Below are 14,422 nucleotides of genomic sequence, written 5' to 3' on the forward strand. Positions count from 1 at the left end.
CTAGAAACCAAGATGAAATATTTCAAAATTAATATTAAATATTTAAGTTGATCTGATTCACCTTCCCCCTCACCTTTATTTATAAAGTAACTGATATATTATCTTTTTTTACTATTTCAGAGGAGAAAGTTCTTAAATGTCAAAAAATTTGACACACGTTAATTATTTCTGATCGATCTTTAAGTTCTGTAACGTCATTTCATGAAAATTTTTGAAGAATATCTTGAATATTTCTCCTCCCTGAATTTTTCCATCATTAGATATATATATTTTTTTAAATATTAATATTAAAGAGTCCTCCTTTTCCGTGGCTTAATCTTCTCAAGGTCTTAGTCAATGATTTCCAACATTATAGACTATTTTCTTATAGCAACTAATTTCAAAGGATATCTTTAACTTAAGGTGAAGAATAGGTATCTGGAAGATGTAGAAATGCTGGAAATTATTGTAATTTACAAAAAAAAAAGTATTAAAATCAGCAACTGAAGCCCAAAGGCAAAAAAAAAGTTCTAAATACAGATATAATGCAATATAAAGCAGCAGTTTTCATTTTTATTTTTTTTTCCTGGATGAAATAGAGTGCATTGCACTTGTTGAACTCTGGAATACACCAAAACCAAGGATATAGATGTTCAGAAAGGGATGTCCTTTCAAAATTGGCAATAAATAGCAGCAATGGCATCATATATACATAGCCATTTCTCCACTCACAGTCATCAACTCAGTGTCTGGTAGAGGTTTCCAACACAGAAAAGTATTGCCTCAGTTGTTTTAAGTACTCTGGATAGGTTTGTTGCACTTGAGGGGATATACGTCCTTGCATCTATTGGTCAAGGCAAGATATTTGCCATCCAGTAAGCTGCATTCTTCATGCCCTTTGATGCACAGCCCAAAAGATTTCTGAACATCTTTCCCAATCAAGTCAGCATTTTACTTTTCAATTAATAAGAATACAATTAATGAACAAGCACTCAAAATTCTGAAGTTACCAATTATGTAAAACTCCCATATTTAAGTAATCTATTTTTTCAGTAAGCTACTTATTTTGTCTAACTCATCCAAGCTTCTAAGAAAATTGACCCTTTACACAAAAAGGTTATGTACAAAATTGCGAGCTATGTTGTGGGTCTGGTCAGGGCCGGTCTCTGACGTGAATAGCCTGTTCAGGGGAGTGACCACTAACAAGTCTTAATTGCAACAGACTGTGAGTAAAGTGCCTAGGTAGTGTTCATTTTGCATATTTTCACATCTGAATGTCTGTATTTTTCTAGATATTTCTGAGTTTGATGTCAAATGGCATTTTGCCAGGAAGTAAAAAAAAGAACTTGTAACAGTTGGGTACTAAAGTCCTACCTTCTGGGCAAACAGTGATTTAAATGTGATTTAATATTAAATGTATGTGCATGTGTTAGCAAATACCTACTTGTAAAACAGTCACTGGTAGCACAGATTTGGAGTCTTTATACCAAGATAGAACATTTACAATACACCCAGTCATTACAATGTAAAAACATGGTCTGCTGTACTAGCAGCCAATATTGCTGAAATCAGCATTTTAACTATGAAGTTATTAATATCCTGCTTATTGATTATCATCTGTTTAATTGTGTCCTAAAGGTGTCCCACACACTGATCAGATGTCATGTTCTGATCTGGACCCTCTACCTCAGAGACATGAAAATGTTCAAGCCAGAATGCTCTCATTTACATATCTTTGTTACTTTACTGAGTTATTATAGAAAATAACACATAGGACAATTTGCTATCTTTACTACCAAGGTTGCCATTTGGAATCCCTTGCTGAATCTGTCAATGCCTTTGTAACAACTTACAATGTTTCATACAGAGAAGTTAATCCAAACATTTCAGTACAGACTACATGTTAAGTTTTATATTAGAAATTATTTGATCTGAGCAGATGTTTTTCTAACTCAACCTTCTGCAAAGTATTCCAACATATACACACTTCAAAAGAGGGTTTCAATTCTGCTTAGTCAAGAAAGAGAGATTTAAATGGAAAAAGAAACTTCTGTGTGGAAAAGTCCAGCTAAGAGGAAACATCTAGAAAACATTTAATTTACCCAGTGTCACTAATTCCCTAAACTAAAATGTTAAGGATTAGACTCTCACTTGTCAAGGAATGCTACAAGTCACATTTGCGTAAGTAAGTAAAGGACATATATGCAAAGGTCAGGCAATATTGCACATAGGATCTAAAAAAAATTTCTCTTATTATTTAGTCCAGTCAATAGTCTGAGACCCTTGAGCTAACATGTCCCAGCCTTGTATTTTTTTCCAAAATTCACTGGAAGACATAGGTATCAGTAATTGGTGCAGTGCTAGAAGTGTTGTTAAGAATATGGCAGGCAGAGCATTCTTCCCTTGCGCTTGTTCCAAGTAGCAGCAATAAGTAAAACTTCTGGAGTTGCAAAAACTTTCTTAAGAAAGAGGGATTTTATTTTAATAACAAAATTTCCAGGAGAAAGACTACTTCTAACAAAATTAAGTAGACATTAGGAAAAAGTTTGTTCTAAAAATCTGTATTTAGCTAAATCAAAAGATCTGTAATCTTCTCTCAACAATATTTTAAAGCCTTTTCTGAATTTTGCTCTACTTTATTTTTTTCAAGGTAGTTCCACTAAGGAGGCATTATGTAAGCCTACATGTACAGTTTCTCCTGTTTTCTCTTTTGAGACAAATTAAAGGTCAATTTTCAGCACATTTTATTTTTTGTGTTCTCTGACTATTTACACATCTTGAAAATTAGGATAAAGGAACCAAAATCCAATGTTTTAGGGTAGCATTTATTTTGCTGCACTGAGAACAAACAAACAAACATGACCAAATTCCCTGCATCTATCTCATAGCAAATAAAATCCGTAGCAAGGAACCACCTCTCATGCTTTCATGAAATAAATGTTAATTTTTGTCCAGAGAGACTTTGCATATTTGCCACAGCTCAGCTATGAACTACTCACAGAAAATCCTATGAACACAATGCAAACATAAAATGCTACTGTCTGTTGTCTAAAGACACCTCAGTTTTACAGCAGGCATGTTGATGCTTACAACCTTTTTATTACCTGAAAACCCATCAACAGCTTTATAATGATGAATGCAACACAGTTCAGTTTGTATTTGCAAAATTTACTTTAAAAAATGGCAGATGTGTGCCAGCACATCTGGAAACCACTTTTAATTATACTTTCCTCAAGTGGGAAAGCAGTAGCTTGTACCCATAGTGAAGCTTTTATATCTGACCACACAAATGCTAGCAGCCACCTGTGCTTTACACTGATTTTCATTATAGAGTATATCACATTACTACCCTATTATTCCAGAATGACATTTGAAGCTGTTGTGTGACTAAGCTGCAGCAAGTGTGGTCTTGAAAAGTCCTCCACTCTACAAAAATGTAATAATCTTGCTTGCAGGTAGGGTACTTACCGCTGAGGATATCACAAAATGCATACTCCTGAAGTTGGCTTCTCATGCTCTGAAAGTCATAAAAGATATACATTAACAATCATGATTAGCAGTATGGGAATTGGAATTTAGCAAACTAATATATGGCCCCAAATGAGATACCTGTATGCATTTGGAATTCCTTTCCCATATTTGTTTCTTTCCTACTATTAATACCGGAGTATTATAGTCAAATACTCTGCTTCTTCAGCCATGCTCTGAGGTTACAAAAAGCAATTTCAGCTGTGATCTATCAGCCTAACAGAATTTAAATTCTGTCATAAATATTTTCATAGGTTGCAAACTGTGAGTTACATGACTAGGTTGTGTTTTCTAAACTTAACCTTCCTCCCCTACTCCCCCCTGCCCCACCCAAATGTAACAGCTTTTTTTACATCACTCTTCCTCATTTCTGATTTTTAAAAAAATGATGTTTCAGACGTCTGTAGAACCCTTTTATTCTTTACAACACTCTTTCAATATTTTGGAAGAGTGTAATGTAATGTTGACACACAAAATTTTGTATATCATAGTGGAAGGGAAAGGTTGAGCGTTTGTAATACTCATCCCTTGGGAGACCTGGCATGCCCAGGGACAGACTCATCAGAAATGGACACCAGTATGTGTAACTTCTCAAAATGTAAAGTACACAATTTTACAGACTATATTTTAGGATAATTTGTTATGCTGACCTGCACAATGTGCAGGTAACTAAAAAACTCCAAACATCACTTTAGCATAATTTAGTCTGCTTATCAGTTACTATGATTGAAAGAAAAGCTTCCACACTATTAGATATCTAAAAAATCACATTCACCTGTCTCATATTTTCTGTCTTTAATTCGGGACTTAAGTTTTGCGGTAATGCATGAAGCCACAGAGGATCCCTCATGGGACTGAGACCTATCCCCCTGCTCTGCCCCCATAACTTCACCACATGCTGCCAGGGGCTCTGGGATTGCAGCTGGAACAAACGCATCCAGCTTTGAGAAAGACTCAAAGCAGACCTCAGGCTGGGATCCTGAGACAGCCGCTACTCTCCCTCTCTGCCAGGCAGAACAGCAACTGATACGCACAGCCACAATGAGGCACAGAAGCGTCCCAATACCGCTGCCTCACACCACCCAGGAGAGCTCTGCTTCTGCAGCAGGCAGGACTCTCCGGGTTAGAAGAGAGGCAACAGCAAGATTTGCTTTAATGCACCTTTTTTTTTGTCATCTTAGAGCCTCCCATGTGACACCTGGTAGGCATTTAAACTTTCACCCTATATTCAAAATAATATAGGGGGTGTTCACTGGGTCGTGTATATAACTTCTGCAATAATGTTCATAATATTTTAGGAGATTGAATACGTTAACAGTCCATAACCCTGCTGCTATAAAAGCATAAACTGATTTCATATTGCAAATACATTTATTATCCATGCAAAGAAGGCATAATATTCCTCCTCCTATTCTTTTGTTAGCTGTGGTAACCATTTTAGACTGCTGATGTTTTTTTCTGTGAATTGCTTAAATTAAAAGAAAAAATTATCATGGTCTACTCCAAAATACAGGCACACTCTGAATATAACTTGTTAAAGGTTTTCTAACTAAATACACTTACAGGGCAAAGAAAGACTGAAGCACTCTTGGTACTCCATGAAAAGATAAAAATACACTTTTTTGTTTGAAGATGAAAGTATCCTGAACCCAATCTTACTGAAAGAAAATTATGTCTAATTATCAAACTAACAGACTTAGTATGAAAATTCATTTAATCTTGGACCTACACTACCTAATGCAGCATTGAAATAGGTATACACTAGAAGACAGGTAGCTGCACTTTCTGAACTCTGCTTGAAATGGTGATACGACTGGATTTAATCAGGGTCAGCTACAAGAGTCATTTTTAGAAGGGAAGACAGACAAGGGAAATGACTGCAAACGGGCAGAATAAGCACTCGGGCATCTGTTTTACAACACAAAGAAGCATGTTCGAGCCTTTTACGCAGTAAACTTTTCTCTTCAAGAAGTGCCAATGAAGACAACGAAGCCGCTTGAGGAAGCTAGCAATGCCAGTCACACTAATGCCATCAGGAACTAAGTGAGAAGAGGCAGCTTTTTGGCATCCCAGAGCAGCCAGGTCACAGGGTGCTGGATCCAAAGAGCACTGTCAGCACGATTCTCTCTGCGGACTGCAATGGGCCCTAGATCAGCCCCTTCCCTTTTTACCTCTTTAACTATCCCACTCGTAACACTGTCATCATGAGCTTAAGGATGTGACTGGAAAGGACAGCAGAAATGTCTTTGAAGTCATGAAATATATACAAGATCCTGGATATCTGCCATTTTAAAACACCGAGCTGAACGCACCCAGCCTTAGCAGCAGGTTAACAGTCTGGAAGCAAGGAGCAAACAGAGAAAAAAAACACCATGGATGCATCCTCCCTGCTTAACTCCCTCTGATTCCAGGCATTTTGGGTGCACTGGAGCTGTACCCCTATAACTAGCCAGTCAAGCAGCCTGCATGCCTGTGGTCACATTGGAGTCTGTCCATCACACTGCCATCCCCGAGACCTGCTGGAAACCAGCTCCAGGACCAGGGGCTGGTGCTAGGGTCTGCACACATCCATGGAATAGAAAACACCTGGGCTTAGGTACAGGGTGCCAGGGAGGTCAAGCAGGCAGAGGGATTAGTCCTGTGAGCAGAGTATTGCCGACGAAGCCGCAGCCGTTTTCCCCAGAGCAAGGTTGGTGTTTTGCCTGTTCTCTCCTACAACGAACCGACTAAAAAGTCTGTGCAATCTTATTGGTCCTGCCAAGGGAGCTTGACTGGCAGGATAATGCATCTTTGTTCTCAGTTAAAAACATTATTTGGGCGCAGTAATTATTTAAAAGCCAAGAGGAATATGATTTTGTGATTATAACCACAATTTGTCAATTGAAGAAATATTTTAAACTATCAAGGTTTGGTAGAGAAATAAGAGAAAGGGAGTAATAACAAACACTACTATGACTAGACGTAACCTTCACCCAGCCAATGCAATTTTAGTTGGTATTCTGAAATCACTGTAGCATAATCACAAACCAAAATCATAACTGTAGTGAAAAAACACATATGACATGCTGATATGGAGGGATTTCATTAGCACATGGCTGGATAGTGCAAGTAGCCTGCCTGCTACGGTCTCCTTTTCATAAGAAAGCAGCAATCGTGGCTATTCTAATACAGAAAAATAGGAAGCAGAACAAGAAAGAAATGGAGAGAATTTGTGTTAAATTGGATTTTCTTGTCTCCTCCTGTAGTTTTTATCACCCAGATGACAAAACATTATCATTAGCAGTTTATACCAAAAGTTAACATTTGCCCATCGTTTTGTATTTTCTCTAAACCACAAAGGTTGAAGCCTGTTATGTACTCCCCTTATCTTACTCTGTTACTTTAGAATCTAAGAGCGCACTGTGCACATTAATCTTTCATGGCAGAGTTCACTGAAGTTCTGCCAAAATTCAATAATTATGTTCCATCCAATGCAGCAATTTATTTATCTCATTGCTGGGATTTAGAACATATAGAACAAAGTACTTGGTTTATATGAATGAAATGCTTGCTAAAAAAAAAAAAAAAAAAACCAAAACAAAACAAAACCAAAAAAACAAGACAAAACAAAACAGCCCTGTTTAATTTCTAAAGTTTTAAAACATGCAGTAGAATCTACTGAAGAATAAAGCTATTTTTACAAGACCTCATGTTTTCTTGATAAACTGAAAGTGTTCTACAATGTGTGTAGGATTTTTTTTAATATAAGTGCAAGTATATTATAAATACATTTGTAAATGTCATTCAATTATATAAGAATATGTACCACTTACACTGCACTACTAAAAGATGAAATATTAATGTCTTATGGTCATTAAAAATGCCAACTACAAAGCAAGAACTTGTATTTTGAATGGAGAATAAATTGGTTTACTGCACTAAAATGGGTAACTAGAAGTTCAACAGTTCTATGGAGTAAAATCTAAGATACAAAATTACAACAAAGTTAAGCTTTATAATTGCACTCTTTCCTCATATGTTTGCAAACAAATAGAAAACATAAAGCCCTCCAAGTAGGAAGATTAGAGACAGGTTATTTCTGAGGGAGGTTAAAACAAAAATGGCATAATGGAGAATACTTAATATCCTTCACCTTTTATAGTCTCAGGAAAAGTAACTAACCAGTTATTTATTGACCTAACTATAAAGAAGAAACATTAATCTTCCGGTTTGGTATTTAAAAACAGAATACAGTATCTATTCATTTTAAACTATACCTACGAATACAGAATGCTGATTTATCTGATGGAAACATGACTTATTTGCATGTTCATACAGACAAAAGATTTCTTGATGAAGGAAAATTTTATTTCAGTGTCTGCAATCAAAAGTCAAATTTATAATGCTTTAAGTTTTTCAGCAAAACTCTCTGTTACTTCATATATTAGATTTTACACTTCAGGCACACTATCAGACAAAATTTGACTCTGGATTTAGAAATTGCTTGCAAAGTTTTTGGAGCATAACTTGCTGTGATTTATAACAGAACCCTTCAGCAACCAAAACAGAAATGAAAACCTCTAGAAGTAGTCCACTAACATGTGTTCATTATTTCACAGTAAAACGTTCTAGGTAAAAACTAGGAATACCACAGTTAAACATTTTAAAGTTAGTTTTGCAGTAACTAGAGGTGTATATGCATATTTTAAATTAACTGCACCTAATTTAGTAACTCAGGAGAAATTATTTCCATCCACCAGCAAATAAATTCCATGACGATTTGCAGAAATTCTACTATCACATTTACTTTTGCACCCAGTATGGTAATTTTCTGGCAACACTTTACATTAAAATGATTCAACTGTGATGTACTTTTCCCTTTTGCAAAACTTTTTAAAAATCCCAGAAAAATGCAATTAAGTCCCATTAATTGTATTTTACTAATTTTCTCCATCTGTTCATCTCAAAATATTACTCTGCTTTCTTTCATTGTAAATACATGCTATAGTTAAACTCGTAGGAGACTTTCGAGTATTGTAACTCAGTCTCCTGCAACAAAACAATGAACAAACTCCCAGGCAAGTTGTATGAAAGTACAGATACTGAAGAGTCTACAGAGCTCAAGTTTTTTCCCAGTCTAACTATGACCTGCATTATGTAATAAAGGAAACACACGCGCGCACACACACACAAACACCTTACAGAAAATGTAGTTTAACAGAAGAAAGACAATACCTGTAAAGCCCATTTTAACAACAGGACTACTGCAAAAGGTATCAAGACTGGAGGGGCAGGGGGCAGGGGAAGGTGCAAAAAAGCTATTCCACATCGATATTGCTGCTGAAGTATGGTATTGCTTATGAGTAAACATCGCATATAGGAAAGAACAAGCAACTCCTCTGCTATAGCCACAAGTGCTGTTATGTAAAATAAAAATACCCGACAACAATGCTGTCTAAGAGATTTTGTCTTTACATTGAATGCACGTGGAAAAGACACTGGGGTAGAGTATACACAGCATGTAATAGGAGGTCCTTAATTTCCAATTGCTGGGTTGCTTTGTTAAATACAGATCAAATTCACAAAACGTTCAAGTGTACAATAATAATGTATTCACTTACAGTGCCAGATTTGTTTATATAATATCAGCAAGGAATAATCATCCATTTATTGCACTGATGATCTCCACAAGTTTCAAAACTCTGAGCACACTTGAAATGTGAACTTTCACAGCTCCTTATTAATGTTTAGACTAACTCCCTTTCCCCTTTTAATAACAAAGGACAACCCAGCTCCTGCTCTCTGTCTCACAGATCAGACCCATACCCAGATTTCAAGGAATCAGGATAAATCCATAGGCACATCCGATATTTTCCTTGCAAATTTCCCCCCAGTGGATCTAGGCATGTATTTTTTAAATAGTTATATCAAAAAGCTTCACTCGCACAATTCAAACAAAGAAACTTCTCAAAAATGTCATTACTTACTGTTCACTGGGCATAATTTATTGAGATTAAAAGTTTAAAGATTCATCTGCTTATATCCACAAGTGTTTTAAGCAACTCCTAATACTGTATCCTGCTTAAATGTGACAATTAGGGCTGCTTTGGCATGTTGAAAAATACAAAGGTACCAACGATCCTCATTATGCCTTAGCTCCCTATAGCCTGGTTTTTGGAGGTGCGTAAACTGCGGAAATTTAGAATGATAATAGCAACAATTTGGTACACGAGAAAAAAACAGACACCCCCCCTCCCTCCAAATGCTTCAGATATACTGTATAAAGTCATTTTGACATGCCTACACAACTGGTTGTGGCAGCTTTTAGACATGATTCCTAATCACAAAAAAATGCTTCAGGTTCTTTTAGAGAAAGCTTGCCGCTGGGAAGTTGATTTTGGCCAAGTGCCAAAATCATGTGCAAAAGGGGCCCTCATTACCAATTCATGGCAGCCTTCAGCGCTGACAAAAAATGTGACCCAACAGGCTAAAGCAACAACTAAAATTAAAAAGTATGAGACAAAGACAACTTACTTAATATTCCTTCCATCGCCACATTAAACTTTTCCGTAATTAAACCCTTGTTAGTTCAAAGCAGTTTTCAACTACTTTTAAATGATTGCACAGGCAGTCTGTAACAGTTGAAAGCTTCCCCTGTAAATTCTCCCCAGCCACTCCACTTTTAACAGCGTTTGGGTCCAACAGCAGAACTTTCTGCCGTGCGCCTCTGCAAGAAACCCTTCTCCAAAAAGAAGCAAAGCGCCCGCGTGTATTTCAGCGAAAGCTAAGCAGATCATTACAAGGTTTTGCAAGCATTAAAGGCATAGGAGGAGTGAGGAGGAGTGGGGAGGAGAGAAAGAGCTCGATACGCGGGAGCAGCTATTTCCTAAACTTTCTAAAAAGCTTATCAAAACGGGCATGCAAACATTAAGCAATCGCAATTAACAGCGCTCACTGCACCACTATCCCATAAAAGCAGATTTGATACATGGCCTTACCTAGATGTCGTCTGGCTTTTCTGTGGATCAAAAAGTTTCCTGCCTAAGCACAGAGATATTCTTTCACAAACCATAAAGGCCCCTTTTATTAATCCAGTACTGTAACAGCCTGCTTTCTACACCACGTTGAGAGCAGGATGCGTCAGCTTTCGAGAGAAAAACAGTCTTAATACACAATTAGTGGCAGATTGTATAATAGAGGATTTATCTTAAAGAGTGAAAAGGCATTTTTTAAAAAGCAAAGAGGGTGCGGTCAGATGTTAGGCTATCCCTGAGAAAAGGGGCCTAGGCTGCACTAGTACCTAAATACTAGCAGAAGCTTACTGGGAAGGGAGCCAATGGAATGACTTTGTTTGACCCAGCTGCCAATCTCTCCTGAAGCACTGCGCCAGACTAAACACTGACACTATTTTAACTCAAATCAGGCTACAGCAGCTGTTTGCTTTCCGGCTCTCAGCTATGCACCATGGCCATGATGACTCTGCACAGCACATATGATAGAGCTGGGGCACTTCTGCTAAAATATGTTCCATGTTTGGACTGGTGGTATAGAAGCGGGGGCTGGGGGGCTGCTGGTTTGGGGGTTGCTTTCTTCTTTCCCCCCCTTTATTTTTTTAAACACCTCTGCCTCCATCTTCCCAAAAGTGAAATAAAAATGAGATTTGAGGCTTGCAGAAAATTCAGCATTGGAAGTCAGGTGAAAGGAGAGAAGTTACTGCTTGGGACTGACAAGAACCAGAATACATTCTAAAGGTGTGCGTGTTCATGCAGGACTCCAGAAAACATCTACAACCTGTAATTATTTATTTTCCTCTTGCCAGCTGCTCTAAAATTGTTCAGCATAAAAATAATCAATAAATTCTCCCTCTCACTAATTTTTAACTGTAAAAAGCAAGTGTGTTTGTGTATATATATATATATATATATGTAAGAAGAAAGCAGGCATTACATCTGTACATACATGCAAACATTTACATGTGCATCCAGATTCTGATCTAAATTACACCAGTGCAAATTGCACTGCAAGCAATGAAGTTATTAGAGGTTAAAACTGAGGGTGGAACTCGATAGCCAATTTACATATGAAAGTATCTGAGACTGAAAAAATACATAAGCATTATTAGTAATAGGCATATGGCATGGAGGTTGGCATATCTTTTCTAATTCAAAAAAAAATCAAACAGTTGCAGCAACAGAAACAAAGCACATACATGTGTTAAAATCCAGTGGAGGCTTCTGATGTACTGGGCGTGCAGCATAGTGTAACACAGCACTGACAGTTTTGCAGCATTTGAACCTAAAAACTCAGCCACAGTACTTAAACCAAAACTTTCTTTCCTCTCACCCTGCCACAGAGGGTTGCTGGCTATTCCCAAAAACTCCATGTCATGATAATTTCCTTGTTCAGTAAAAAAATCAGGAGAATACTGCCATCTAAAACCAAAAGGTATAAAGGTATCCAACCCTTTCTATTTAATATAAAAGTATGTGACTTATCTTGATACAGAGTAAAGGACAAGGGGAAGGTCTGGCTTCTGACATCTAAATTCCTTCAGGAAGTACAGCTCAAATTCAGTATTTATACTCAACAGAGATAATGGGGAAAAAAACCCAAAACAGAAATGGAAAACAAAACAAAACAGAACCAATGTAAACCATGAAAGTTAAGCCTGTTGCTCTGTCTTAGGCTATTGTGTACTGACTGATTTCCATGAGATGTTCAACAGACTGCTACTAGAAACCAATGGAAGTCATTGATATTTTACAAGTTCAAATCTCACTAACTACCTGCCCCTCTTACTGGTCCTCAAGTATATTAACAGTTTAAGAAAAGATCCTGGAAAATATCTTAAATAATAATCCACCATAAAATGAATAAGAATTACAAATTAAACGAGTAATGGTTAGCACAAAAATGCCCAATGTTCCTATCTAACATAAGAACTGAAATGGAAGAGGAGACCTGCATTATGTCTGAAATGCCAAGAAAGAATGTGCAATGACATTTACACCAACGAGGAAGTTACAAGAAAGGCAGTTACCTACACCTGAGAAGTCTAAAATCTTAAAATGGCAGACAGGTGAGATGAAGCCAACAGTTTTTACAGTTTCTCTCTTCTCTCTCTAAGGAGCACAGCAACTATTTATCACGAGATAAATTTGCAGGCCCCCTAAAGAAACTGCAGCTCCTCAGCAAGGAGAGTGTGTACCCCAGGAATTCAGACCTTGCGTTGCACCAGACAAGAAAGGCAATACTGCCGCGATAGATCGAGAAAGACATTAACAGCACTGAACTTAGCATGGCTGGAAAAGAACAAAAGTACAAGATAAGAAACAAAATATAGGTTGAAGTGAAGCTTTGCCAGCTCCTTGAGGCAGAAAAGAAGGCAATATGGCCAAATCAACAGACAAAGAATTTAGTAACAAAATTTCAGAATGACAGGAAGAGAATGATGTTGTTCTCAGCGAAGCCAGCAAGGAACTTATCCAAGACAGGACAAGATCAGGATGCCGATAAACCGTGGTGGATAGGCACTTAAAACATTGACATAGAAAAGACAAGACTACACACTTAAAGGTGGAACACAAAGGCTTTTTATTCAAATACAGTATAATTAGAAAAAAACTCATGCACCTTCTCCTTCTTGGAAAGCTAATTGAAAATTTATTCCTGTTTCGGTTTGTGAGGGTAGGTTCTCTTAGTGTAATTTTCATTTGTAAGTTAAATACCCTTGTCATAATTGCTCCAGGGTAGCTGCGGGAGAGGGAGGTGGTAGCTGGCATTTCTTTCGCTTTTAAACTAACTTTTGTCAGCCTTGGGCAATGCATGAAAAAACATAGGGAAGCACTGGAGTAGGTAACTAGTAGATCTTTGCTGACAAATACAAATCTCTTTCCTTGTAGAAAACTGTTTAGAATTCTTATTATCTTATAAATGAAGTATTAGTACAGCTAAGCACATTTGCAGTTCCTGTTGTAGAAAATCTCTGGTTGCTCCTAAAAGTATTCTCTGTTAGAAATAACACAGTCATTCTTTTTACCTTGATTTTGATGTTAGGGAGATGACTGTATATTTGATTACACTGTGTGCATCTATGCCATATAAAATCTCTTCAAATCATTGGCCAATATTGATAAAATTTAAGATCAGAAGCTTCAGGTGTATTTTTGAGAAACTGTAGCTTTGAGATCTTTATCCCATACCAAATAGAGTTCAAATGAATAAGAGAAGTTTTGTCAGCATCCCCATGAGCAAATATGGAGAAGAAAAAGACCTTTTAACTGCTTCATTGCTTCACAGTAAAACTTCCATCAGACCTGCACACTGTTTCAAATATGAGAGTTCATTTAACCTCAAGAAATAAATCCATAGTAAAGTAGGCTTCACTAGTCATGAACTACCTTTCTTTTGCTGGGGAGCCAGTAGAAAGCATTTTGGATATATCGTCCAAAGGGTTGGTTTGTTTGTTCTGCTTTTTAGTTTCAAGTATTCAGCTAGAGTGACTTTTTTTTTGCCCTCATTTCTTCTGTTTAGTACCATAATTTTGGCCAGTGTTTTATGACCAAATGATTCCTCACTTCAAGTCAATTGTAAAGCTCTAATTGGTTTCAAAGGAATCAGGATTCCATCCTTTTCATCCCCAAGCCATAAGCATATTGCCAGAGGGTCCCAGAAAATTATGCATATAGACCACTGCAGCTAGCACTGTGGGGTGATTAATAACTTTCAGGTTCCACTTGTGCACTTCTGGAAGAGACAATGGCCAAAACTATGACATAACATTGCAACTCATATACGCCACTCTGGCATTGGAGAGTCTGAGCTCTAACAAAGCTGCACATTTGTTCACCTATTGAGCCTTCTACTGTCTGAACTTTCAGTAACAATCTCTGCTAGGCTGGAAACTTTTCACCCCTAAGAATCACTGCACGGGGGG

At 37.2% G+C, this 14,422-nt stretch overlaps 1 long non-coding RNA gene across 2 annotated transcripts in view; it reads right to left on the minus strand.

Moving 5' to 3' along the window:
- LOC113483137 overlaps window positions 1–14,422 on the minus strand; it is a 298,071-nt gene that overhangs the window by 93,697 nt on the left and 189,952 nt on the right. For both annotated transcript variants that reach the window (XR_003398962.1, XR_003398963.1), the window contains one exon: window positions 3,448–3,496. This is a non-coding gene — a long non-coding RNA (uncharacterized LOC113483137). The remainder of the gene's footprint in view (window positions 1–3,447; window positions 3,497–14,422) is intronic.

This window comes from Athene cunicularia (genome assembly GCF_003259725.1).
Source record: "Athene cunicularia isolate RWA chromosome 1 unlocalized genomic scaffold, athCun1 chr1_part1, whole genome shotgun sequence".
In the NCBI taxonomy this organism is placed as follows: Eukaryota; Metazoa; Chordata; class Aves; order Strigiformes; family Strigidae; genus Athene; species Athene cunicularia.